Source organism: Plecotus auritus (genome assembly GCF_963455305.1).
Source record: "Plecotus auritus genome assembly, chromosome: 5".
NCBI lineage: Eukaryota > Metazoa > Chordata > Mammalia > Chiroptera > Vespertilionidae > Plecotus > Plecotus auritus.
Genome location: NC_137776.1, coordinates 60,144,569 through 60,169,297, shown reverse-complemented (window position 1 = coordinate 60,169,297; position 24,729 = coordinate 60,144,569). Strand labels below are relative to the sequence as shown.

Sequence of the window (24,729 nt, the reverse complement as noted above, 5' to 3'; positions counted from 1 at the left end):
GTAAATGGGGAAAAAGAGGGGACTTCTGTAATACTTTCAACCATAAAGGTAAATTTTAAAAAAACTAGAGCTTGCATGTTAGACTTTTTTTTTTTTAGTATAATTTACAGGGATCTGCAGTTTTAGTTCCTGTGTGAACCTAAGGAGCAGACTGACCTTAAGACACCCTGCCCCAGGAAGTCAGCTGACAAACAACCAGGTGGCCCACTCATGGATGCTGACCATAAAGATCCATAATCAAAGCCGACGGGAAGGTGCCCTGCACATCCTACACAAAATCTTACTCTAAGAAACAAAATAACTTTCTTAATTAAATAACATATAATGAACTATACTTCTCCACGAGTTGGGAAACAGGATGTATGCCTTAAAATAAAGGCCTGGTTAGTCATGCTTGCCTTAAACCCCTAACATCCTTTTTTCAGCATATTGTAGAAAAGGGTTGTTCTGGATGCTGCCTGGGTCTGGGTGGCTTGATCACAAGACTTCAGATGACATTAAATATCTATATAGGGACAAGAAAAAATACTGCCTGAAGGTCCACAGCCCCCTCCCCTTGATTTCTTTGTTCTGCTTTCCCTCTCCTTCCTGATAAAAACCCTTGCCTACAAAGAGATGTTAAGATGGTTTTTCTGGACAAGAGTCTGCTATCTTCTCAGGTTGCTGGAACTTGAATAAACCATTTTCCTTCTTACCAGCACCTATTGCACGAGTTTGGCTTTCATTGAGGCAGGTAGCCAAACTTGCATTTGTATTCATTAGTACATTAAAAGTGAGTCTTATTTATAAAAAGTTGCATTTTATCTATTCTCCCATAAACAAACACCAAAAAAGTCAGAAATCAAAAGCATAATGATCTAATTTCCATGATGGCAAATGAGCCACCACTCCATGGCTCCTGATAATTCCTTCCCAATTTGGGAAATGCTTAGGGGGGACACTCATATGTTCAGCTGTTTTGTTCTGCAGTCCAACCCTGCATAGGATTATTGACTAAGTTCAATTTTACTACAAATTGTGAGAAATATTTTTCTAATCAAGGAACCGCATTAATAATTCTTATCTATGTTTATAATCTTCAAATACAGTAAGATAAAAAAAACAAAGCATATTATCTAACTTAAAACTCAGGACAATAATTAGACATATATAGCTTGTACACACATTAATCTGTTTCTCTCAACAAGATATTTATAATTTCCAAAATCCTATTAGCTTTTTCTCACAATATGGTCCTTCCAACTTGAGGGGCAGTAACATAAACATAGTCTTCTTACTAACGAGATTAGTATACCATAAGAAGGAACCTAAGAATATCGGTGGCTATATGATAGAGCAATATAATGCTTGAAAGCCTAATGTATTCATGAAGTTCCACTTTAATAGCCAGTATCTAAATATGAAAGTTATTTACAAAAAAATTGGTATTGACAAATGAACACAAAGTAACTTTAAAATCAAAGCTTGTTATTAAAGCACATGATTTTTGTGTGTACTAATTCCATTGTTCAGTGTTATCAGATTTAGAGATAAACTGGAAAATACCCAGAAAATACAATCCATCAACTGTAATCTATTTCCTTTACTCTCTGGTGAAATCATTAGAAGCATGGATTTACTCTGTCATCCGTGTCTTTCCCCACCTATAACCTTTTAAGGGAAAGAGCAAACACCTGTCAAGCTCATAGTGCAGAATGCACACACAGATGGGTATTTAATAAATATCTTTCAACAGAGAGATTAGAGGTTTGCTTTGGGAAGCAGGGAACACATTATCTTAAGTGTTGAGCTGATGACATCCATTATACAATACTTCAGCCTGTTTCTTTACCGAAATATCATTCAAAGGAAATCCTTTTTGAGAATCCTTTAGGTAGGGCTATATGTTTGAAGAGCCAAAAATTTGAGGCAAGATCAGCCCCAGGGAAGGGCGAGTGGTTGGGATGAACAAGGAAAATTCAAGAGTTTCAGTGACGTCAGGAAGCAGCGATTTAAGCGATAGGGTGCAAACTCACCTGGAGACGCAGAAGGTGCACACCTGTCAAGGGTCAAAGGGCATAACCTTTGGGGCTCCCCAGCCACGGGGAAAGTGGAACACTCACTACTAGGCTCTTACATTCAAGTATTCGTCTGGGCTCAGCTGTTCCCACTTCTGACGCCAGGGGACAAACCCTACCTTTCACAGGTGGCGCTGACAGAGGCAAAGCACAAGCTGCTCCAGATTTCAGAGCCAGCTCCCGGGAATCCCCCAGTACTTCTTTCCCCGACCGCCTCCCGCGCCCAAAACCACAGACCCCTTCACCCTCACTCCACACCTTCTCCAGGCCCTCTCCCTCTTAACAGCATCGGTCTCTATGGCGACCTGAAACCGCAGTTCCCATTGGCCCGTTCAATATGAGGGCCGGGCCAATAGGGAGGGCCAGCCTTTTCTTCCCAACCAATAGGGTTGGCGGAGACCAGGTCCGGAGACGGCGGCGTGCTGACGTTCCCGGGAGTTCGGGGCTGGCTGGGCAGGCGGGCTGGCGGCTGGGCGGGCGGCGGCGGCGGCCTCTGGGCAGTAGAGGGGGCTCCGGGGCTGAGTCTGTGTGGTTGCGGGTCGTGGAGGCGGCACCATGGGCACGGGGTAGAGGGGCAAGTTGGCCACCGCCGCCGCCGGGGGTGGTGGGAGAGCCGCTTCGGGGGAGGGGGCGGGTGGGGGAGGGAGGGGAGGGCGGACGCTCGCCCGCGGCACTTTTTTAATTTTTTCGGGTGCCGCAGCGGCGACCCATCGGCGCTGATGTCCCTCATCCCCGGAGCAACGACGGCCTCTGCCTAACCTAGAAAGTAAGTGTGCGGGCTCGCGGGAGGGCGCGGAGACTCCTGCCCACGAGAACCTCTGCCCTCGCGCCCCAGCCGGGACCTGCCTGCGAGGGGTGCGGGTGCCTCCCTCCCGTTACTCAGTCCCCACCGCCTCGCAGCCGCCTCGGCTTTCCTGCCCCGCCTCGTGTTCCTGCCCGCACTCGCCTGCCTGCTCCCCTCCCCCCGGCAGGCGCACAAGTTTCACCTCCATTTGCTTTTCCCGGTGATTACTCTCCTCTGGTCTCCCTCACACGGCGCGCATGACCCCTACCCACGTTGGCCTTTTTCGGATCCATAGCCCCCAGCCCCGAACTTGAGCACCACGCCGAGTCCTCCTGGACTTCTGCCTGGAGGTTTCCCCGCTCCTGCCCGCCTGGCACTCTGCCCTGCGCCCCCAGCACCCTGAGGCGCCCGCCTTCCCCAGCTTTCGGGGCCGTCTGTCCGTCCCTCCTGCCCTCCTCCCCTTTCTCGCACGTCTCTGCTGCCTGCGCCGTCTTGCGTGTGGCCCCAGAGTCCCGCGCTCCTGCCAGTCCTGCCGACCCCGCTCTGCCCAGTGCGCCCCTCTCTCCTCGCGGCGTATGTTCACGTTCCACCCCTCCAGCTCCGAGCCCCGAGCTGGCCCCGCTGTCCTGCGCCGCCGCTTCCTCCTCTCCCTGCCAGGAGTAGAAGCGGAGCTGCGGCACCCCGCTGGCGGCTCGGGTGTCCTTTCCCGGCGCTGGGGCTGCTCGGCCGGCCCTCTTCCCTTTTTCCCTTCCCGGGGAAGCCAGGGGGTGAGCGGCGGGCCGGGATTTGGCTGTGTGCTGGCTGAGTGCGACAAACAGCGAGTGCGGGAAGTAGATGCGCCGCGGCGGCAGTGGCCACTCGGGGCGCAGCAATAGGCAGGTGTCTGTGTCCGGGTGGGGGTGGGGGACACGCACGCCACGGGCTCTTCGGCTGGCGACAGATTGTGCAGGAATGCGAGGAATGCACCAGAGGCATAGTCCACAGGGCCCGCCGCGGATGCACTAGCGCCTTCCTTGCCCAGCACCCGCCGCGCAGCCAGAGGTCACCGGAGCATCTTCGAAGCTGGTGAGGTTCACTCGACTTCTCTCCTCCCCTTGCCTCTCCATGCGGCAGAGGGGGCAGCCGCGGGGAAGCGCAGCAGTTCTGTTGGGCTTCAGCTAGCCTTTCGTTTGGGTTTTTGCTGCATTGGTCTCCAGGACCGTGAATTTGGGGCTTGATGGCAGTGTAGCCAAGGTTATTGATCATTGCACAAGATTCTTGGCAAGTTTGGTTTGCAAGGTTTGAATTGTGCCTGGTTTTTTCCCCCCAAGGGTTTTCTGAAAACCTGCAGGAAAGGGTGCCGAAGGTTCTTAGTGTAATGAGCTTGCAGCTCTATCAAAAAATGTCTGTTAATGCTCATGGACAGGGATGTAGTGCAAAAGAGATCTTGAATGCATCACTTTGCTGTCATAAGAATTGTAATTTTTTTCTCATCATACTGGGTTGTGTTTAGACCTCTTATAATAAATAATGAATAGAAACAGAGAAGCAGTGTTTGGTCAGCGATGGGACAGATAGAACTGTCTGGTACAGTTAAATTCGGGGCGTGTCAGTTACCATTGAAAGTAACATGGGGACAACACAGTCATGTATATTTAAAGATGTAATTTATTAGTTGAAGTCGCAGTTCTTTTTCTCTTTGTTACTGCGTTTGAAAAATAATATACCCCTACAACTTTAAAAATGGTAATTATTTATGTGTAAATTCAATACTGATTACTATACATTTTTGGTCAAATTTTATTTTCTTTAAAGCAGAAAGACAAATGTATGACAGAAGATGCTTTTCTGGAATTAGGCTTAGATACTTTTCTTTTAAAAGGGAAAATAAAGGACTGTTTCTCTTTCTGAATGCAGTATATTGCTGGTTCCTGTGGAACAGTTATGGAAAATGGCATCATGAAAATGAGGACAACTGGCTTTCAAAATAAATGTTTCTGGATGTTGAAAAGCATACTGTGTGTGTGACACAGTTTGCTTTGGAGGTTGAGTTTACTATAAGCCTCTTTACACTTGGTTATTTTGTATCAGATTCAGGAAAATAAGTTGATTGCTCAGCTGCCTTCCAACACCTACTTTGCTTGGATCAAGGGCATTGAAAAGTATAAGATGATCACCTTTTAGTTAAAGACCTAATGGAAAGGAGAAATAGGAAAGAAAAACACATTTGCACTGAGAAAGGTTGTGTTTTTTTGGCTGCTACATTGTTTTTCAGGTATGTCCATAGCTAAGTGGACCTGTGGACCTTCAATTTAGAGGTTTAACTCTAACTCAGCGATTTTCAACCAGTGTGCTGCAAGAATTTTTAAAACATGCAATACCTGAATATTTAGTCAGGGATACTGACTGAACTTTTTCCCTTAGATTGTCAAATTAAAAAAAAAAAAAATGACAACAGCCAACACAATAGCCTTCCAGTGTGAAAGAATCAAAATTGTACCTTTTTTTTTTGTCAGATTGGCAAAAAAATACATATATTTTGGTGTGCTGCAGAATTTTAGTAATTAGTTTATGTGTGCCATGAGATATAAAGGTTGAAAATCGCTGCTCTAAATTATAGTTAGCAACACTGTGCAGGATATTGGGAGGTGTTTGTAGATGCCAACAGGAACTATATTATGTAACAATATATTACAGCAGAGTTTAACGTGCTTATTTGATTTGATGTGAAGATTAGAAAGTAAAAGCACATTTAGTTTCTTTACTACATTGGAAATTGAAATAACCCCTTCGAGTATAAAGTTAATGTATATGCAGGATTGGCTATGCAAGTAGTTTTACCCCTTTAAGTAAAGTTGGGCTTTCAGTTAGAAATATATTCTATATGTTATGCATATTTGAAGAGAGGACGTTTTAGAACAGGTTCACAATCATAAACAACAAATTATGTTTGACCAAGTATGTTCCCTCCCCATCCCCCACTGTTATGTAAGGAAAAGGTGTGGCATTTCATGTTTTATGCCATACTGAAGATTGCAAATAGGGGGACTAAGTGTCCAGTTACCTTAATTCTTATCTATACTGTTTTTGGAGGGAGATGGGGAGTAGGGTTGTGACTGAAAGCATGAGAGAAGGTAAGTAGAAAGGGGATCAGCTAGCATTCATCCAGGAAAAAAAAAAGTATGTTAATTGCTACATTTATAAGAATAAACCAAATCTAATTCTGTGACTAGTTCTAATATCATAATTTGAATTTAAAGAATCTACTACCAAACTCAGTTTAATAAAATCTTTAGCAATTGTAAGATCTGAGTATTTGGATGAAGTCTATATTAAGTCAGACATGCAGTTTTCTTTCTTATTCTGTTCTATACAAATTGGAAAAGTAAATTTAATTAAAAACTTTAAATACACATACTTTTAAAAAATCCAGTTATTGCCAATTTTAAAACTGAATGGTTTCCTTGCTATTGATGAGTTATTGATTTAAATACAGAATTTTCATACCCTGGATGGTGCCAATTATTTGGTAAGTCCAGCCCTTCACCTTAATAACTTAAATTACTAAGATATTTTGAAAATGCTCTATAATTTTTATTTCAATCAAGAGGTAAATCCCTAAATTGCTTCATTCTAAAATGGACATCATACCTTCATACTTAACTAGAAGATAAAGTAGAGGTTATTTCAGGGCATAAACATTCACTGAATTATAGGTCACTTTGGGAGTTGCCTTCACACCTTCAGTGTACTGGGAGATAATTACTTCTTCAACGTGTTAAATGGTTTTGTAGCGCCTTTTCTGCACTGAAGGGGGAAGAAGAATCTAAAACATAACACAAGTGAACTGGATATGTTTGGAAAATTCAGTAACCATTTTATCATCCAAACTGTCACTACAGATGACAGACAGAGAGAGAGAAACTTGAAGCGTATCTAAATATAAGGCCAGAGGCTTCATATACTGCTAGTAAGTGATAGCAGTCAGCAGGTCAGTGTGATGCCCAGCAATAAGAAATAACAGGCTTCTTTTAGGGTAAGGATATGCCCTAAGTCACAAAGAGCAATAATTCATGTGCTTGCTAGTTTCAGTTGAGGTGTTGTAGGGCATATCGTTCACACTGCTGTAATAATTCAGTGGAATTATGTTTTATCTTTCAGGCGCTATGTTACCATAACTAAATTGGGGATATTACATGATGGTGCACTTCAAATTAAGCTTAGAATGCTGCAGACATTTCATTTGTCATTGGTCTAAGTCTTTTTATAATTTAGATTTATTTTTATTTGATAAAGCAATAAATATTAGCTACATTGCTGATAATTTTCTTATTCATAGTCTTGATAATATAGTTTATTAAGACTCATACGATTTATAGTAGATGATAAAATGTCATTAGAGTTTGGATTTTAAATTTTTAAAATGCTATCTATATTTATAAAAGCCTAAGTGACCATTACGACTGGAACGACTGGTGGACCAGTCGCTATGATGCACACTGACCACCAGAGGGCAGATGCTCAATGCAGTAGCTGCCCCCTGGTGGTCAGTGCACTCCCACAGCCAACCTCCTGCAGCCCCTACCCCCGGCCGGCCCCCCGACTGGCCGGCCAACCTCCCGGGGTCCCTCCCCCCAGCGGGCTGGCCCCCCATTAGGCCTTGATCACTGGTCAGACTGAGGAACCCCACCCATGCACGAATTCATGCACCAGGCCTCTAGTTAAATATATAAATTAAAATATGCAAATGTCTGGATTATTTTAAATCATGTCATTGTGAGGCATTTTTCCTGAACTGAATAATGCCTGCTGATTGGTAGATGCCAATCCATGTAGGGAGATACAGACCTCACAAAGTACACACACACACACACACACACACACACACACACACACACACACACACCACCAATGCATTTGTCTGCTTGGAGAGGCAGAGAAAGCCCCTTTTCAGGTGCCATTTACATAGAATATAGAATTTGGTGCCTAATGCTCCAGGTTGAATTTAGAGTGGATCTGGGTTTTTGTCATAAAATCATATTATATATGAAAGTTAGGTAAAATGTGTAGTTGAAATGGGACTATTAGGGTACTGTGCAGGCTTTGGGGACCTGACAAAGGAATACAGTTTTTCATAGACACCCACACCTATTTACAAATAGACTTTTAAGACACTGGGTAGGTGGTGTTTGAAATTCTGGTCCACTATAAGCTGTCTCTTAAATTGCAAACATGAGAGGGAGATGAAAAGCACACTAAGCCAGAATTAGGAGACCTGGGGTTGAACAGTATGACCTTGGCAAACCATCTAACATTGGGTTATAGTTTACCCCTTTTACTAGTAAAAATGCAGGGTTTAGATTGCATTGATCTCAGGTACATTTCAGATCAAGGTTCCCAAAGTCCTCTGTATCATTTTTAAGAAAAAAAGGTTTCCTAAGCATTAGTGTATATAATCTATCCTGTTCCCCCTCCTAACCCAAATCATAGCAAAAAGGAAGTTGGGGTTTTCTTTTGAGACTTTTGAATCTCTCAAGATCATCTTAAATAGATTTTTTTTAAAAAAACAATGTCATTTTAGGAAGTGAGGAAACGAGAAAAAAGCACATGTTTTCAAGGTCTTGCTGTCTACCCTCATCCCAGTCCAAAATTAACTGATATGTTAGGCCAGGGACAGTTTTTTGGACTGCACCTTCACACTGAGTGAAACCCTTAAGTGTCATTAAGACAGTGAGGTGTGGTGGTTAGCAGCTGACTGTCATAGTTCAGTTCTGGCACTTCTGTTTGCTAGGTGTGTAGCTTGGTAAATTGTATAATCTCTGTAGATCTTATTTGGTTACCTATAAAACAGAATGATAGAAGTATCCACCTCGTGTGGTTGTTGTGAAGACTAAATGAGTTAATATAAGTCATTACTTTTATTATATTGTGGTACTTAATGATGCTTTCTGTAGCATGTACTATATGCCAGGCAAATTATTGGCTTGCTTTCTGTGATCTTAAGTCAATATGATTATGAATCTAAGCAGGATATTTCAGGGAAGAAGCAAACAATTAAAATTATTGTGAACTTGATAGTTTGCAAGAAATTGCCTGTAAGGAAGAGAATCCAGCAAAAAAAAATAAGGGCCTTTTTTTTTTTTCTTTATTGAATTTACTGGGGTAACATTGGTTAATAAAATTATATAGGCTACAGATTTATAATTCTACTAGAGGCCCAGTGCATGAAATTCATACATGGGTAAGGTCCCTAGGCCTGGCCAGCGATCAGGGCCCATCAGGTTCCCCACCTCCCTGCCTTCCCACCTCCTCCTTCCCTTGCTCCCTCAGAGCCCCCACTGCCACCACTGGTTGACCGCCATGTTCCACACCGCCCTCTGGTGGTCAGCACAGGTCATAGCAAGCGATCGAACTCATTCTCCTGGTGGAACTCCATATTAGCATATTAGCCTTTTATGTATATAGATAGAGGGCCTTTTAAAGTAGTAAAGTTGTAACTTCTTTGTGTAGGTAATACTTGCAGGCGTCCTCAAACTACGGCCCGCGGGCCACATGCAGCCCGCCGAGGACATTTATCTGGCCCGCCGGGTGCCGCTGCCTGTCCTGCTTAGCAGCCAACTCGTCCCGGGCCCGCAGTGCGCATAGGAATTTGTTCATAGTTTTTTTTTTAAACTATAGTCCGGCCCTCCAACGGTCTGAGGGACAGTGAACTGGCCCCCTGTTTAAAAAGTTTGAGGACCCCTGACTTAGAGGCATGCAAACACAACTATCACTTGTAGGAGGTTTGATAAACTGATAGGTTTAAAAGGTGAAGACTAATAGTATCATACTACAGGAGCTAGAAGTGGAAATACTTGCAAAATGTAAAACAAAACGTTTAAATATGTATACAACTATTGCATTTGTAATTCTCTAAGTAGCAGGCATTTTATACAATATCTACTCAAGTCAATCCATGAAGGAAGTGTTAGAAAGTGTTAATCACTTATGGACTAAAATGCAGCTTGTAAATTAACTCCATCAGCTGCCTTTTCTCTCCACAAGTAACCATAACTGAAATTGGCAGAAAACTACCAAAGCAAGAAAAACTAGAAGAGAAATTTGGAAGATACCTGATGTAAACCAGTAAATATCAAGAGGCGCTAGTTCCAGTCCTGGCATCCCTTGAGCAAGTCATTTAACTCATCTGAGCTCTAGTTTCCTCATCTACTGTATAAAATGTATTCCACTACTCTTAGAACATCAGGGATTCTCATTTGATTACTTCCCCCTCTCCCGCCCCCAGCAAGAATATACTATCTTCTCCTCAAGAATTAATTACAGTTTAGCCTCCATGATAAGGGGGAAATTTGAGGTTATATACCTGAAATGCTCAGCTCCTAAAAATGTGTGTTGCAGCCAGACAAACTGATTTCATACTGGCTAAGTCAGTTGCTACCCTCTTGGATTCTTAGCGTATTTGAGGCCTAGGCCCTGATTGAGACTAAATTTTCCAAAAAGTTAAATAGAAATAGAAGGGGATTTTAGGTGGTGGTTAAAGGGGATTAGTCTTGTTAAAATGAGAAAGACCCACATACCATTTGCTTTAGTTTGATTTGTCCTCAAAAAAAATTAAATAACTGAGACAGTTGTTCCTCTCAAAACATGTTACTTTTCCATGAACACATTATGTTCATAGAATTTCGCTGATTTATATCCATTATAGAATATAGGTATGTTTTTTTTTTTAAAAAATAAATCTTTATTCAGATTATTACAGGTGTTCCTGTTTTTTTCCCCCTAGCTCCCCTCCACCTGATTCCCCACCCCACCCCATGCCCTTACCCCCCGCCACTGTCTTCATCCATAGGTGTAAGATTTTTGTCCAGTCTCTTCCCGCACCCCTCACACCCCCTTCCCCCTGAGAATTGTCAGTCCACTCCCTTTCTATGTCCCTGATTCTATTATATTCATCAGTCCATTCTGTTCTTCAGATTTTTTATTCACTTGATTTTTAGATTCACTTGTTGGTAGGTATGTATTTGATGTCATTTTGTTGTTCATAATTTTTATCTTTACCTTTTTCTTCTTCTTCCTCTTCTTAAAGAACACCCTTCAGCATTTCATGTAATCCTGGTTTGGTGGTGATGAACTCCTTTAGCTTTTTCTTGTCTGTGAAGCTCTTTATCTGACCTTCAACTCTGAATGATAGCTTTGCTGGGTAGAGTAATCTTGGTTGTAGGTTCTTGCTGTTCATCACTTTGAATATTTCTTGCCACTCCCTTCTGGCCTGCATAGTTTCTGCCGAGAAATCAGCTGACAGTCGTATGGGTGCTCCCTTGTAGGTAACTAACCGTTTTTCTCTTGCTGCTTTCAAGATTCTCTCTTTGTCTTTTGTCCTTGGCATTTTAATTATGATGTGTCTTGGTGTGGTCCTCTTTGGATTCCTCTTGTATGGGGTTCTGTGTGCTTCCTGAACTTGTAAGTCTATTTCTGTCATCAGGTAGGGAAAGTTTTCTGTCATTATTTCTTCTAGTAGGTTTTCAATATTTTGCTCTTTCTCTTCTTCTGGCACCCCAAAAATTCGGATGTTGGTATGCTTAAAGTTGTCCCAGAGGCTCCTTACACTATCTTCATATTTTTGGATTTTTTCTTTTTGTTTTTCTGGTTGGGTGTTTTTTGTTTCCTCATATTTCAGATCTTTGGTTTGATTCTTGGGGTACGTTGATCTACAGTTGAGTTTCTGTATATTCTTTATTTCAGACAGTGTATGCTTAATTTCTGACTGGTCCTTTTCCATTTTTTTGGCATTCTCATTAAGGTCCTTGAAGGTCTCACTAAGCTCCTCGGAGGTCTCATCAAGTTTCTCGGCGGTTTTTAGAAGATTCTTGAGTAACCTTATAAATGTGGTTCTGAACTCTATGTCGTCCATTAGTTTGCTTTCCTCCATTTCTCTCATTCGTGACATGTTTCTTTGTCTCCACATTTTGCTGCTTCCTTGTGTTGATGGAGTGGCTTTGTGTGGTAGGTGACCTATAGGGGCCAGTAGCTCAGCCTCCCCAATCACCTGAGGTGGACACTCTTGGTACACCCCTTTGTGGGCTGAGTGCAAAGTCTTGGTGTAGTTAAGCCTTGATTGCTGTTGGTACACTGGGAGGAATTGACCTCCAGGCCAGTTGGCTGTGAGGACCCGCTGTGTCTATAATGGAAGAACTGCTGCGCTGTAGACATGCTTATGGTGCAGGACTTGTTTCAGTGGGGCTTTGGTGCTCACTGAGTCGGCCTCTTGAATGTGTCACTTATGGATGTGAGGAGTTGAAATCTGGTGTCTACCACTAGGTACACTGGCTTCTAGATCTCCAATGGGGTGCAGGTCAGCTACTGTCTGAGGCCACCCAGCAGGCGCTACAGCAAGAACTACAGTTTTCTCCTCTTTGCTTTGGGTTTGGAGGTTTTGGAGCTGTCTGACCCGGGCTGCAAGTTTGCTAGGTTAAGCTGTGATAGGGTAGGCCATTCATATGCTAAAGCGGCTGCTTGGAGCTTGGGTGGTTTTGTAGATTGTGCAGGGCGGGGTCTCAGGGCGTCACTAGGCTAGGGCGTGGCAAACAGCGATGGCTGCTAGTAAGCCAGCTCTGTGGCTCTGCTTCTCCGACCGTGTCCCCACCTCCCGCGCCCCAGCACAATAAACAATTGTTCCTGCGCGCAGCCCTGCAAGCAAGCCTCCCTCACTTTCCGACCCCACGGCAGACAGTCCAGCTTCTCCCTGTAGGAGTTTGGGTCCCCCGCGTCTCCCCAGAAACAAGTTCGTAGTAATCGGGAGCTTGTCTCCCTTCGGGTTGAAAAAAGCAGCGCTCCCAGTCACCCGTCGCCAGCCCGATTCGCGCGTCTCCGTACCTCAGCTTTTCAGCGCTTGTGCACCTCACAATGCTGTTTTCTCTTTCCTTCTAGTTGTAGAACTTCCACTCAGCCAGCTTTCCCGTGGTTCTGGGTGATAGACGTTTTGTCTTTTAGTTGTAGTTTTAAAATTGTTGTGCGAGGCAGCAGTTTAGGTGTTTGCCTATGCCGCCATCTTGGATCTCTCCTAGGTATGTTTTATTTAACTCTAATTTTTTGTGTATAGACAACCTACCGATGTTTACAAATGTGGTGGATGTCAACAGGATAATGTTTTGCTTGGATTAGTACTCTTGGATATGTGTGGGATTTTTTTTTTTTTAATAAATTTCAGAATCCCCTGAAGAGAATTTCTCCTAGATTCTGCTTTCCCCCTACAAAGGTGTGGATTGGGGTAGGGATAATCCCTATAAAATTTGCATATGTATACATTCACAGAGTAATTTAAAATATTGAGATTGGCTGTTTCCCTTTGCTAATGGAACAAATACATTATTTTCAAAAAGGAGAATCAATTATACTACTAATGTATGCAATGTTAAATGAATTCTCAATGTCATGATAAAAACACTTGAACAGGCTCTTCAGTTTCCATACGTTCATGAGAATTGTAAACACGCCTGTAAAATGGAAACCCATAATAACCACTTTGCAGTGAAGTGCATCGTGTTTTCTGACACCTGTACCTTGGATTGAATGGGAAACAAAGACTGATCTAGTTTGAAGTAATCTTCTTCCTGAGTACCACCTGGGGTCCAAACGAGCAGACAAGACAATTAGTGCTTCACATATTTGCTGGAGTCCTATTTTGTGTGAAGTATTGTATTCTGTTTTAAATACCTCTTATTTTAAAAGATGTCATTCATTTGAGTTCAGCCAACATTCATTAATCCCTCGCTCTATATCAGATTGTGCTAGACCTCATGGACAAAAAATGATTTTCCCCAGGGAGTTGACAGTCTGTGTTGGATTCAGTATTAAGAGTCTCCACCTTTGAGAAATCTGATTAATTTTTCAATCTAGTTAGGTAAGATAGGGACACAAGCACTGGAAAAAAATGGTCCTAGAAAACTTAGGTATATAAATAAATATGTAAAATTGTTCTGTATTAAGGATGAGCTGTAAAATGATTCTGTATTAACTAGGTTTTAGCTAACCCTACTTTTTAGCTGTATGTTACTTGATACATTACCAGAATCTAGATAGACCATTGCATTAACTATGAGTGGATTTTTGGAAAAAACCTGCATTTGAAAAAGTATTCCTTACCAATGAAAGATAGTGATTTCAGAAAAGGTTTTAATCATGAAATTTATTATTTTGGTTATTTTTTTGTGGAATACTTTACTATATAGCTTATGTAAAATAATTGATCACAATGAAAATGCATTATTTATGAAGAATCTTAATTTATGCCTCAAGACTTGCCATTTAAGTAAATTCTTATTTTCATTTTCATACAGCAGTACTTTGGTTTATTGTCTTTTGTGCTTTTCTTTATTTTTTATGCAATTTATGTGCCTTTGTAAGTCCAAACTCATTATCTATTATTGCAAATATTCCCTTCCATTGTTATGAACAAACAGAATAATGTTTTGAAAATCTCTTGTGACATCTGCTAGAATAAATGATCTCATTGAATCATACCTTGAATCTCAGACTGATGCACTGATGGGAATTTTCCACTTATTGTCAATTTGTCAATGACTAAATAAGCAACAAAGTCGGTGTTTAAAAGCACTGAAAAAGGAATCAGAAAGACCAGTTGGACTTTCTCGAGAACTGCTGTGATAAACAATTCAGCTGTTAAAAGTCTGTCAGCAAATGAAAAATATGTCAGTCTGAAATTTTGGGACATTATATTGGCAGGTGTCAATCTTCCAATATATTTTCTGTGAGTCACTTGTTTGGCACTCTGAATACAATTTCCATAGAAGCAACATTATATATAAAACCACCACCAATCAGTATATTAGTTCCATGTTCCCATGGCCTGCTTCCCTGAGCTAACTTGACAGCAGGTACTTGGTCTTTTAACATGACTTATCTTGACCTCTAGTCTTTCTAGATACCTGTAAATGAGTGAACGAGTTTTGAATTTTAATCTCGGCATACCTTTACCTACCACTTTTAGATACATTTTTCTCTGCCTTATATGGGCCCTCCTTCCTTTTGTAAACTGCTTTTCTTAGCTTATGCAAGGTTTCAGTGGAAAAACTGCATTGACAAAAAATTACCCTTGTAATACCACTTGCTAGATAAATAGTTTATCAGATTCCTTACTAAAACATTAATTATCAGATTTTAAACATTGATTCCCATACATTCTAACCTCAATTGCTTGGATTATAGCTATGGTGAGATAAGTTTACATAGTGCTCTTTCTCATACTATTCATGTGCAGCTGGCAAGTACCAAGACCCAGCCTCCTTGGCCAGGTGTTGGTGGCAAACTTTCTGTGTCCTTGTCTTTTGTGAACTAGTAGTACCTTTTGTATAACTTAGCTAATGAATTGAGATCAAAAGTAGATGTAATTTTCACTACATTAAGTTTTTCAGAGGAAAAATGTTAGAAAATGACAATAGTGTAATTAGTACTATATAATTACATAAACATTAAAAGTAATAAAATAGGAAATATTATAGATTGTTTTGATGTAATAGGTGTAGCAAATATTCTTTTACTTTAACAATGTAGTTTGAAATACTCTCAGCCCAGCTGGTATTCCTCAGTTGGTGAGCATCGTCCCATGAACCAGGAGGTTACGGTTTGATTCCTGGTCAGGACTCATGCCCAGGTTGCCAGCTTGATCTCCAGTAGGGGGCGTGCAGGAGGTAGCTGATTGATGTTCCTCTCTCTCTCCCTCTCCCTTCCTCTTTCTGAAATCAATAAAAACATATATATATAAAAAGAAATACTCAAATATTTTGGTGGTTCCTACCTCAAGTTTTCACTATAAGATTTGAATAAATTATAATTTTTAAAAACTAAACTTTTATTTTTTTTAATAAATCTTTGTTCAGATTATTACATGTGTTCCTCTTTTTTTCCCCCTCATAAGCTCCCCTCCACCTGATTCCCCACCCCACGCCCTTACCCCCCGCCACTGTCTTCATCCATAGGTGTAAGATTTTTGTCCAATCTCTTCCCGTACCCCTCCCAACCCCTTCCCTCTGAGAATTGTCAGTCCACTCCCTTTCTATGTCCCTGATTCTATTATATTCACCAGTCCATTCTGTTCTTCAGATTTTTTATTCACTAGATTTTTAGATTCACTTGTTGGTAGGTTTGTATTTGATATCATTTTGTTGTTCATAATTTTTATCTTTACCTTTTTCTTCTTCTTCTTCTTCTTAAAGAACACCCTTCAGCATTTCATGTAATCCTGGTTTGGTGGTGATGAACTCCTTTAGCTTTTTCTTGTCTGTGAAGCTCTTTATCTGACCTTCAATTCTGAGTGATAGCTTTGCTGGGTAGAGTAATCTTGGTTGTAGGTTCTTGCTGTTCATCACTTTGAATATTTCTTGCCACTCCCTTCTGGCCTGCATAGTTTCTGCCGAGAAATCAGCTGACAGTCGTATGGGTGCTCCCTTGTAGGTAACTAACCGTTTTTCTCTTGCTGCTTTCAAGGTTCTCTCTTTGTCTTTTTTTTTTTTAAATATATTTTATTGATTTTTTACAGAGAGGAAGGAAGAGTGATAGAGAGTTAGAAACATCGATGAGAGAGACACATCGATCAGCTGCCTCTTGCACACCTCCTACTGGGGATGTGCCCGCAACCAAGTCACGTGCCCTTGACCGGAATCGAACCTGGGACCCTTCAGTCCGCAGGCCGATGCTCTATCCACTGAGCCAAACCGGTTTTGGCTCTCTTTGTCTTTTGTCCTTGGCATTTTAATTATGATGTGTCTTGGTGTGGTCCTCTTTGGATTCCTCTTGTATGGGGTTCTGTGCGCTTCCTGAACTTGTAAGTCTATTTCTGTCACCAGGTAGGGAAAGTTTTCTGTCATTATTTCTTCTAATAGGTTTTCAATATTTTGCTCTCTCTATTCTTCTGGCACCCCAAAAATTCGGATGTTGGTACGCTTAAAGTTGTCCCAGAGGCTCCTTACACTATCTTCATATTTTTGGATTCTTTTTTCTTTTTGTTTTTCTGGTTGGGTGTTTTTTGCTTCCTCATATTTCAGATCTTTGGTTTGATTCTTGGGGTACATTGATCTACAGTTGAGTTTCTGTATATTCTTTATTTCAGTGTATGCTTAATTTTTTTTTTTTCTCTTTTTCCTCTTTTTTCTTTTTATTTATTTTGGAGCAATTTAAAAAAATTCTTTATTGTTTAAAATATTACATATGTCTCCTTTTCCCCCCATTGACCTCTCCCCAGCCACCCTACCCCCCAGCACATGCCCTCGCTCCCCTAGTGTCTGTGTCCATTGGTTCTGCTTATATGCATGCATACAAGTCCTTTGGTTGATCTCTTACTCCCCTCTCCCATTCCCCCAACCCCCCACCTTCCCTCTGAAGTTTGACAGTCTGTTCGATACTTCTCTGTCTCTGGTTTTATTTTTGTTCACCAGTTTATGTTGTTCATTATATTCCACAAATGAGTGAGATAATGTGGTATTTATCTTTCTCTGACTGGCTTATTTCGCTTAGCATAGTGCTCTCCAGGTCCATCCATGCTGTTGCGAATTGTAAGAGGTCTTTCTTTTTCACAGCAGTGGAGTATTCCATGGTGTAGATGTGCCACCGTTTCCTAATCCACTCATCTGCGGATGGCACTCAGGCTGTGTCCAGATCTTAGCTGTGGTGAATTGTACTGCTATGTGTTTAAATCCTCATCTGAGCATAATCTTTCCCATTGATTTTTAGAGAGAGTGGGAGGGAGGAGGAGGGGAGAGAGAGAAACAGTGTGAGAGACACATGGACTGGTTGCCTTCCCCACACGCCCTGACCTGAGGCAGCCAGCGAAGCCACAACCAAGATACATGCCTTTGACTGGAAATCAAACTGGAGACCCTTCAGTCCTCGGGCCTACGCTTTAACCACTGAATCAAACAGGCCAGGTCCCTCTCTTTTTTTTTTTCTTTTTCTTTAACAGCAGTTTTGGGAGACTCAAGAGCCTGGGAACGGGGGGTGCTGGGAGATTCAGAAGATGGGCTTGGGATTGGGGGACCGACCCAGAAGTCTGGGTTTGAGTGGAATGGGCTGCCCCTAGGTTCAGCAGTCCAATTTTGGGAAACTGACCCCACACAGCACCACCAGGGGGTCGTGTCCCCATTCAGTGGAGGGGCCTGTGCCCTGCCATGCAGAGGGCGGCCACAGCCTGGGCCAAAAGCAGTCCAGTACGAGGGTCCTCTGATGCAGAAACAGGACAGAGTTCATGCCTTTGTTTGGCTGGGGTGGGAAACTGCGGTCCTTGTTTCCCAAGAGTGGGTGGGGAAGGCCTCTTGCTGCCCCCAGTTCCCAGCCCAGGACGGGAGGGCCCAGGCTTCCAGGTGTGCGTGTGTGTGTGTATGTGTGTGTGTCTCTCTCTCTCTCTCTCTCTCTCTCTCTCTCTCTCTCTCTCTCTCACCCGGGCAGCGCACAGCCATGCTCACGCCTGCCTTGCTGGTGTCAGTTCTCAGAGGCCCAGCGGGTACTTCTGAGGCCTCCTGCCCCGCCCACCTACACTACTTCCTGGACTGTTTCACAAGCATTATGGGCTTAGGAGGGGAGGCGGAACAGTGCAACTGGGAACATTCCAGAAGCTTCGTGGGAGGGGCTTCAGATCCACTGGGTCAGGACTGCGCCGGGACACCAGGGCACAGGGTGAAGGCGAAACGCCAAGTTCCCATCCTGGCAAGGTGGGCAAAGCCGTTGAGGATGCTGTGTGCACTCGGCCAGGGTGCTGGTGCTCCGGAGGGCATGGGAGCCAGGCGGTTCGGGGCAGAGGCCGCAGGAGAGGCCTGGGTGTGAGTGCAGAGACTCGGCCGACGTGGGCCCAGGGGAGCCGGCTGACCCTGTGGAGGGAGGCGCGGTGTTGGAGGGGACAGGCTGATGGCAGACCTGCAAGTCTTGAGGAGGCCTCCTACCCGTCTGTCAGGTCATTGGTGGACACCGTCCCGATAGAACTTTCCTTGTGTTGAGGCAGACCATTCAGAGACCCAGTTTTCCACTTCTTCCTACGTCTTGAAGTGCTGCTCAGAAAATGCGTGTGCCATCGATCGGAACAGGTGGTCATCTTTCACGGGGAGTCCCGGCACCGCTTCTATGAGAATCACCGGCCTCCATCGGCCAAATGGACGTTGGCATTGCACGGAACACTGAGCCCCATTAGTTCGGGGGCTGCGGCCTCGTTCCGCGGCGAGGAAACCGAGTTCTGGCCGAGACCCGCCCCCACCCCGGCCCAAAAGCGTTGAGCCCGCAGGTCCCAGGTCTGTCCCCTTCGTGAGGGCTGGACGGGATGCGAGGAGACCCCAGGGCGGCGGGGAGGACGGGGCGTGCCTGCGAGAGCGGCCCCGATGCACCCCGGCCACGCGTCCGTCGCCTGAGCCCTCCAGTGTATGCTTAATTTCTGACTGGTCCTTTTCCATTTTTTTGGCATTCTCATTAAGATCCTTAAAGGTCTCACTAAGTTCCTCAGAGGCTTTTAGAAGATTCTTGAGTAACCTTATAAATGTGGTTCTGAACTCTATGTCGTCCAGTAGTTTGCTTTCCTCCATTTCTCTCATTCGTGACATGTTTCTTTGTCTCTGCATTTTGGCTACTTCCCTGTGTTGATGGAGTGGCTTGTGTGGTAGGTGACCTATAGGGGCCAGTAGCTCAGCCTCCCCAATCACCTGAGGTGGACACTCTTGGTACACCCTTTTGTGGGCTGAGTGCAAAGTCTTGGTGTAGTTAAGCCTTGATTTCTGTTGGTACACTGGGAGGAATTGACCTCCAGGCCAGTTGGCTGTGAGGACCCGCTGTGTCTATAATGGAAGAACTGCTGCGCTGTAGACATGCTTATGGTGCAGGACTTGTTTCAGTGGGGCTTTGGTGCTCACTGAGTCGGCCTCTTGAATGTGTCACTTATGGATGTGAGGAGTTGAAATCTGGTGTCTCACACTGACCACTAGGTACACTGGCTTCTAGATCTCCAATGGGGTGCAGGTCAGCTACTGTCTGAGGCCACCCAGCAGGCGCTACAGCAAGAACTACAGTTTTCTCCTCTTTGCTTTGGGTTTGGAGGTTTTGGAGCTGTCTGACCCGGGCTGCAAGTTTGCTAGGTTAAGCTGCGATAGGGCAGGCCATTCATATGCTAAAGCCGCTGCTTGGAGCTTGGGTGGGTTTGTAGGTTGTGCAGGGCGGGGTCTTAGGGCGTCACTAGGCTAGGGCATGGCAAACAGCGATGGCTGCCAGTTAGCCGGCTTTGCGTCTCCGACCGCGTTCCCGTGTCCCGCGCCCCAGCGCAGTAAACAATTATTCCTGCGCGCAGCTCTGCAAGCAAGCCACCCTCACTTTCCTACCCGATGGCAGACAGTCCAGCTTCTCCCCGTAGGAGTTTGGGTCCCCCGTGTCTCCCCAGAAACTGGATTTCAGAGTAATCGGGGGCTTGTCTCCCTTCAGGTTGAAAAAAGCATCACCTGCCGCCAGCCCAGATCGCGCGCCTCCGTACCTCAGCTTTTCAGCGCTTGTGCACGTCTCAATGCTCTTTTCTCTTTCCTTCTAGTTGTAGAACTTCCACTCAGCCAGCTTTCCCGTGGTTCTGGGTGATAGATGTTTTGTCTTTTAGTTGTAGTTTTGAAATTGTTGTGTGAGGCAGCAGTTTAGGTGTTTACCTACGCCACCATCTTGGATCCTCCTTCTAAAAACTAAACTTTTAATTGTGAGATGATTATGAATTCACATGCAGTTATGCTATATAATAAAAGGGTAATTTGCAAATTGACTGTAATGGCAGGACATTCAGAACGACTAGTTGCTATGATGTGCATTGACCACCAGGGGGCAGATGCTCAATGCAGGAGTGCTTCCACAGGGGGAGCTCCACGTAGCCACAAGCTGGGCTGAGGGCTGCGAGCGCAGCAGCGGTGGCAGGAGCCTCTCCCGCCTCCGTGGCCGTGCTAAGCTGTCAGTCAGACATCCCCCAAGGGCTTCCGGGTTGCCAGGGTGATGTCTGACTGCCAGCTTAGGCCTGATCCCTCAGGGAGTGAGCCTAAGCTTTTAGGGGGTCATTCTCTGAGGGGTCCCGGACTGCGAGAGGGCACAGGCTGGGCTGAGGGGGACCCCCCCCCCAAAGTGCACGAATTTTCGTGCCCCGGGCCTCTAGTCTATATATATAAAAGGCTAATATGCAAAGTGTCCCCTCGAGAGTTCGACAGGGAGAACGGGAGTTCGATCACTCGCTATGATGTGCACTGACCACCAGGGGGTGGCATGGAACATGGCGGGTGACCAGCAGCAGTGGTGGGGCACAGAGGGAGTGAGGGAAGGAGGAGGCGGGGAGGCGGGTGTAAACTTGATCAACCCTGATCACCAGCCAGGCCTAGGGACCCTTACCATGCACGAATTTCATGTACCGGGCCTCTAGTAAGAAATAATACAGGTATCCTGTGTACCCCTTACCAAGTTCTCCTCAATGGTGACATCTTGCAGAACTGTAGTGCAATATCACAACCAGGGTCTTGACATTGATACTGTCAAGATACAGAACAGTTTTATCACTTGGGGTACATGGGTTATGTTGCCCATTTATAGCTACACCCCCACTTTTATCTTCTCCTCCTTTCCTAGCAACCATGAATTGTCCTTCATTTTTATACTTCGTTATTTTAAGATTGTTATATAAATGGAATCATACAGAATGTAACTTTGGAGCATTTTCTTTTTCACTCAGTATAATTCTTACATATTCATCCAGGTTGTTACATGGACCACAGTTTGCTTAACTAGTCATCTATTGAAGGACATCTGCCTGGTTTATATTCAATGTATAATAATTTTCAACTTACAAATAGAACTGTTATAAATATCAGTATATAGGCTTTTGAGTTATCATATGTTTATGTTTCTTGGGGGGTAAATGTCCCGGAATGCAATTACTAGCTTAAATTATAATTTTTTAGAGCTTTCTTTATATAATTACACACTGAATTACATGAGATATTGGTAATTTAAAAGTTATTTTTATAGTTTCAGTAAATTACAGAATTTGTTTTAAAAATCAAGTCCTTTCTCTTTGTTACAGAGTGTTTTACAGATACTACCTCCTGAATTTAAGTGGAATTCATGAAATTGCTTTATAACTTGACTTCAGGATTTGTTGTTTTTCTGTTTTGTTTTGTTTTAGACATCAAGTTTATTTAATTTCTAATAAAAACACTATATTATGGCTCTTCCAGAATTTTACCTGTATATGATGTAAACAATTGTAGATAATATTCTTGAAAAAAAAGTTTATTGTGTACCATGCTAACAGGCAAAGTGGGGATGTAACATGCAGACAGTATCCTTGTTTTTATTTGGAATTGATCCAGTTGTCAGGTGGAAGTCATCAAGCACATCTGATACTTTTAAAGGCAAGGGCTCTTTCTTTCTAGAATAGAAGGCATTTCAATAAAGCACAATTTTGTCATTCCCCCTCCCCTCTAGTTGTCTTTCTGATTTTTGCATGAGTGTTGTATACAATTTCTGCCAGAGGAAAGTGTTGAAGTGATGTCTGGCCTAAATAAAGTCATAACGATTGATAATTGGATTTTTTTCTACCCTGAATGTCAAATATATTGCTTTTTTATAGCTTTAAAATACCACCAGATCATTTAATTAGTTTTGTTATGTATCTTGTTCTGTATTGCTTATGTATATCCTAATATTTTTAATGCCTTTAGCATTCATGGTCTTCAGAAATCATAGCTGAGAGGACAATTGATGGCTGCAATCATTACTAAAATAGAGCTATACAATAACATTCTTCTTTAACACAGCTTTTAAAGATTTGGTTATTTCTTTATATTTGAATGATATAACCTTAGAGCCCTTTAATTTTGCAGAAATGTGATCTTCCTAACAAGTTGTATATTTCTTGAAGGCTTTTTCTGTAGGTAACTAATAGGCAACTAATATGCCCTTCTCTGTCTGGTGAGCCCATGGTTTTCTTCAAGGTCAATTACCCCTTCTTAGTGAAGACTTCCTTGGCCCTTCTCTCTAGATTTAAATCTTCTGTTTTGTGCTTCTTAGCACTTTAAAAATTATATTTTTTGATTTCAGATAGGAAGGGAGAGGGAGAGAAAGATAGAAACATCACTGATGAGAGAAAAATCATTGATTGGCTGCCTCCTGCACACCCCCTAATGGGGATTGAGCCCACAACCCGGGCATGTGCCCTTGACTGGAATGAAACCTGGGACCCTTCAGTCCCCAGGCTGATTCTCTATCCACTGAGCCAAACCAGGTAGGGCCTTCTTAACACTTTGTACCTAACTCAGCTATGAACATGTGTCACCTTGAGTTGGAGTTGCTTCTGTATCTGTGTTGGCTGGCTATGTTGTGAGCCCTGCCCAGGTTAGGACTATGTCACAGCCATCATTGTAATGAATAATTAAATACTCTGTTTATAACCTTAGTTTGTCCCTCTCTCCTCTAACTTTTAATGCCTCCCTGTTATTTACTCTGCAGGATCACTTCCAACTCCTTAGCTTGCCTGCCATTTAAGGCCCTTCACAATCAAACACTAATTACTCTCCTTCCTGAACATTCCACATCAGCAAAAGTAGTTTTTACTCACTGTTCCCTACCTCCCTGCACTTGAAGTTTAAATATTCATAGCCTCTTAGACCTAGTTCAAATCCTTCCTAGTGTGTGTCATCTCTCCTCCAAATGTCTTTACTTGTTCTCTGGCTTTTAATGATAAACTCTCCATGGTGATTGGTTTTCCTGTTGTTGTATTGGACTGCTAATTTCTCCTGGTTAACTTTTGTCTTTCTTCCAGCTAGATTTTAGTTTCTTAAGGGAAGGGTTCTTGTCTTGTACATTTTCTATGTAAAGTAATTGATCACACTGAAATATTTCAAGAAATCACTCAGAAAGTAGAGGTTGTGTCGGCTGGGGATATTGAGGGCAAGGTCAACCTCTAATTAGGTCATACTAAGATGTACACTCATTTGTCCCTTCATTAATAGTTACTTTCTTTTTTTTATCCTTACCTGAGGATATACTTATTAATTTTTAGAGAGAGAAGAGGAAGGGGGGAAGAGAGAGAAAAAGGGAAACATTGATGTGAGAGTGAAACATTGATTGATTGCCTCCCGCATGCAACCCAACTGGGGATTGAACCTGCAATTTAGGTATGTGTTCTGACCAGGAGTCGAACCTGTAGACTTTTGGTGTACGGAACAACACTCCAACCAACTGAACCACCAGCTAAGTGCAATAGTTATTTTCTAAGCACCTAGTATGTGCCTATCTTTGGTATTGGAGACTTCATTTAAGATCCCACTTGTCAAACAAGCTGTATTAAGTGGTGGTTTGCTTCTCTAAGTTGTTGTCTTTGATTTTTATATAGTACTGTCCCACACTGAAAAGAGTGGAAACTGGTTTAGAAAATGAAATTTCATCTCTTGAAATTTTTAACAATGGAAAAAAATATGTTTCTGAACATACAGAGTTGTGATATCCATATGATAGCCACTGACCACATAAGCTATTTAAAGTTTTAAATTGAAAATTCAGTTTCTTATCCACACTGGCCACATATTAAGTGCTGAATAACCATGTATGGCAAATGGCTCTAGTAATAAGCAGCAATAGAACATTTCCTTTGTAGAAAGTCTTATTGGAACTGGTATAGAGAATAGCTGGGACCAGTTGTAAATAATAAAATGATAGATGCTTTTGGGGTACTGATGCAAAATAACACAGCTTTCCAGTTTCCAACACGTTATATTAATATTCACTTGGTCCTTCCAATAACTATAAAATAGGTGATATATTACCTTCATTTTACAAACAAGGAAATTATTTTCAGAAAAAGATTTTGAGAGAGAGATTTGTTGTTCTGCTTAGTTATGCGTTTAT

General features: G+C 42.9%; 1 protein-coding gene across 7 annotated transcripts in view; it reads left to right on the top strand.

The window, feature by feature from the left end:
* Positions 1-2,704: 2,704 nt before the first annotated feature.
* Positions 2,705-24,729, top strand: part of PKP4 (plakophilin 4) — a 255,987-nt gene continuing 233,962 nt past the window's right edge. For 4 of the 7 annotated variants that reach the window (XM_080670980.1, XM_080670979.1, XM_080670983.1 and 1 more), the window contains exon 1: positions 2,705-2,823. The gene's annotated coding sequence lies outside the window, so the exon portion shown is untranslated. Of the gene's footprint in view, positions 2,824-3,722; positions 3,907-24,729 lie in introns of those variants that run through there. The other 3 variants (XM_080670981.1, XM_080670978.1, XM_080670985.1) reach the window with 3 other exon arrangements.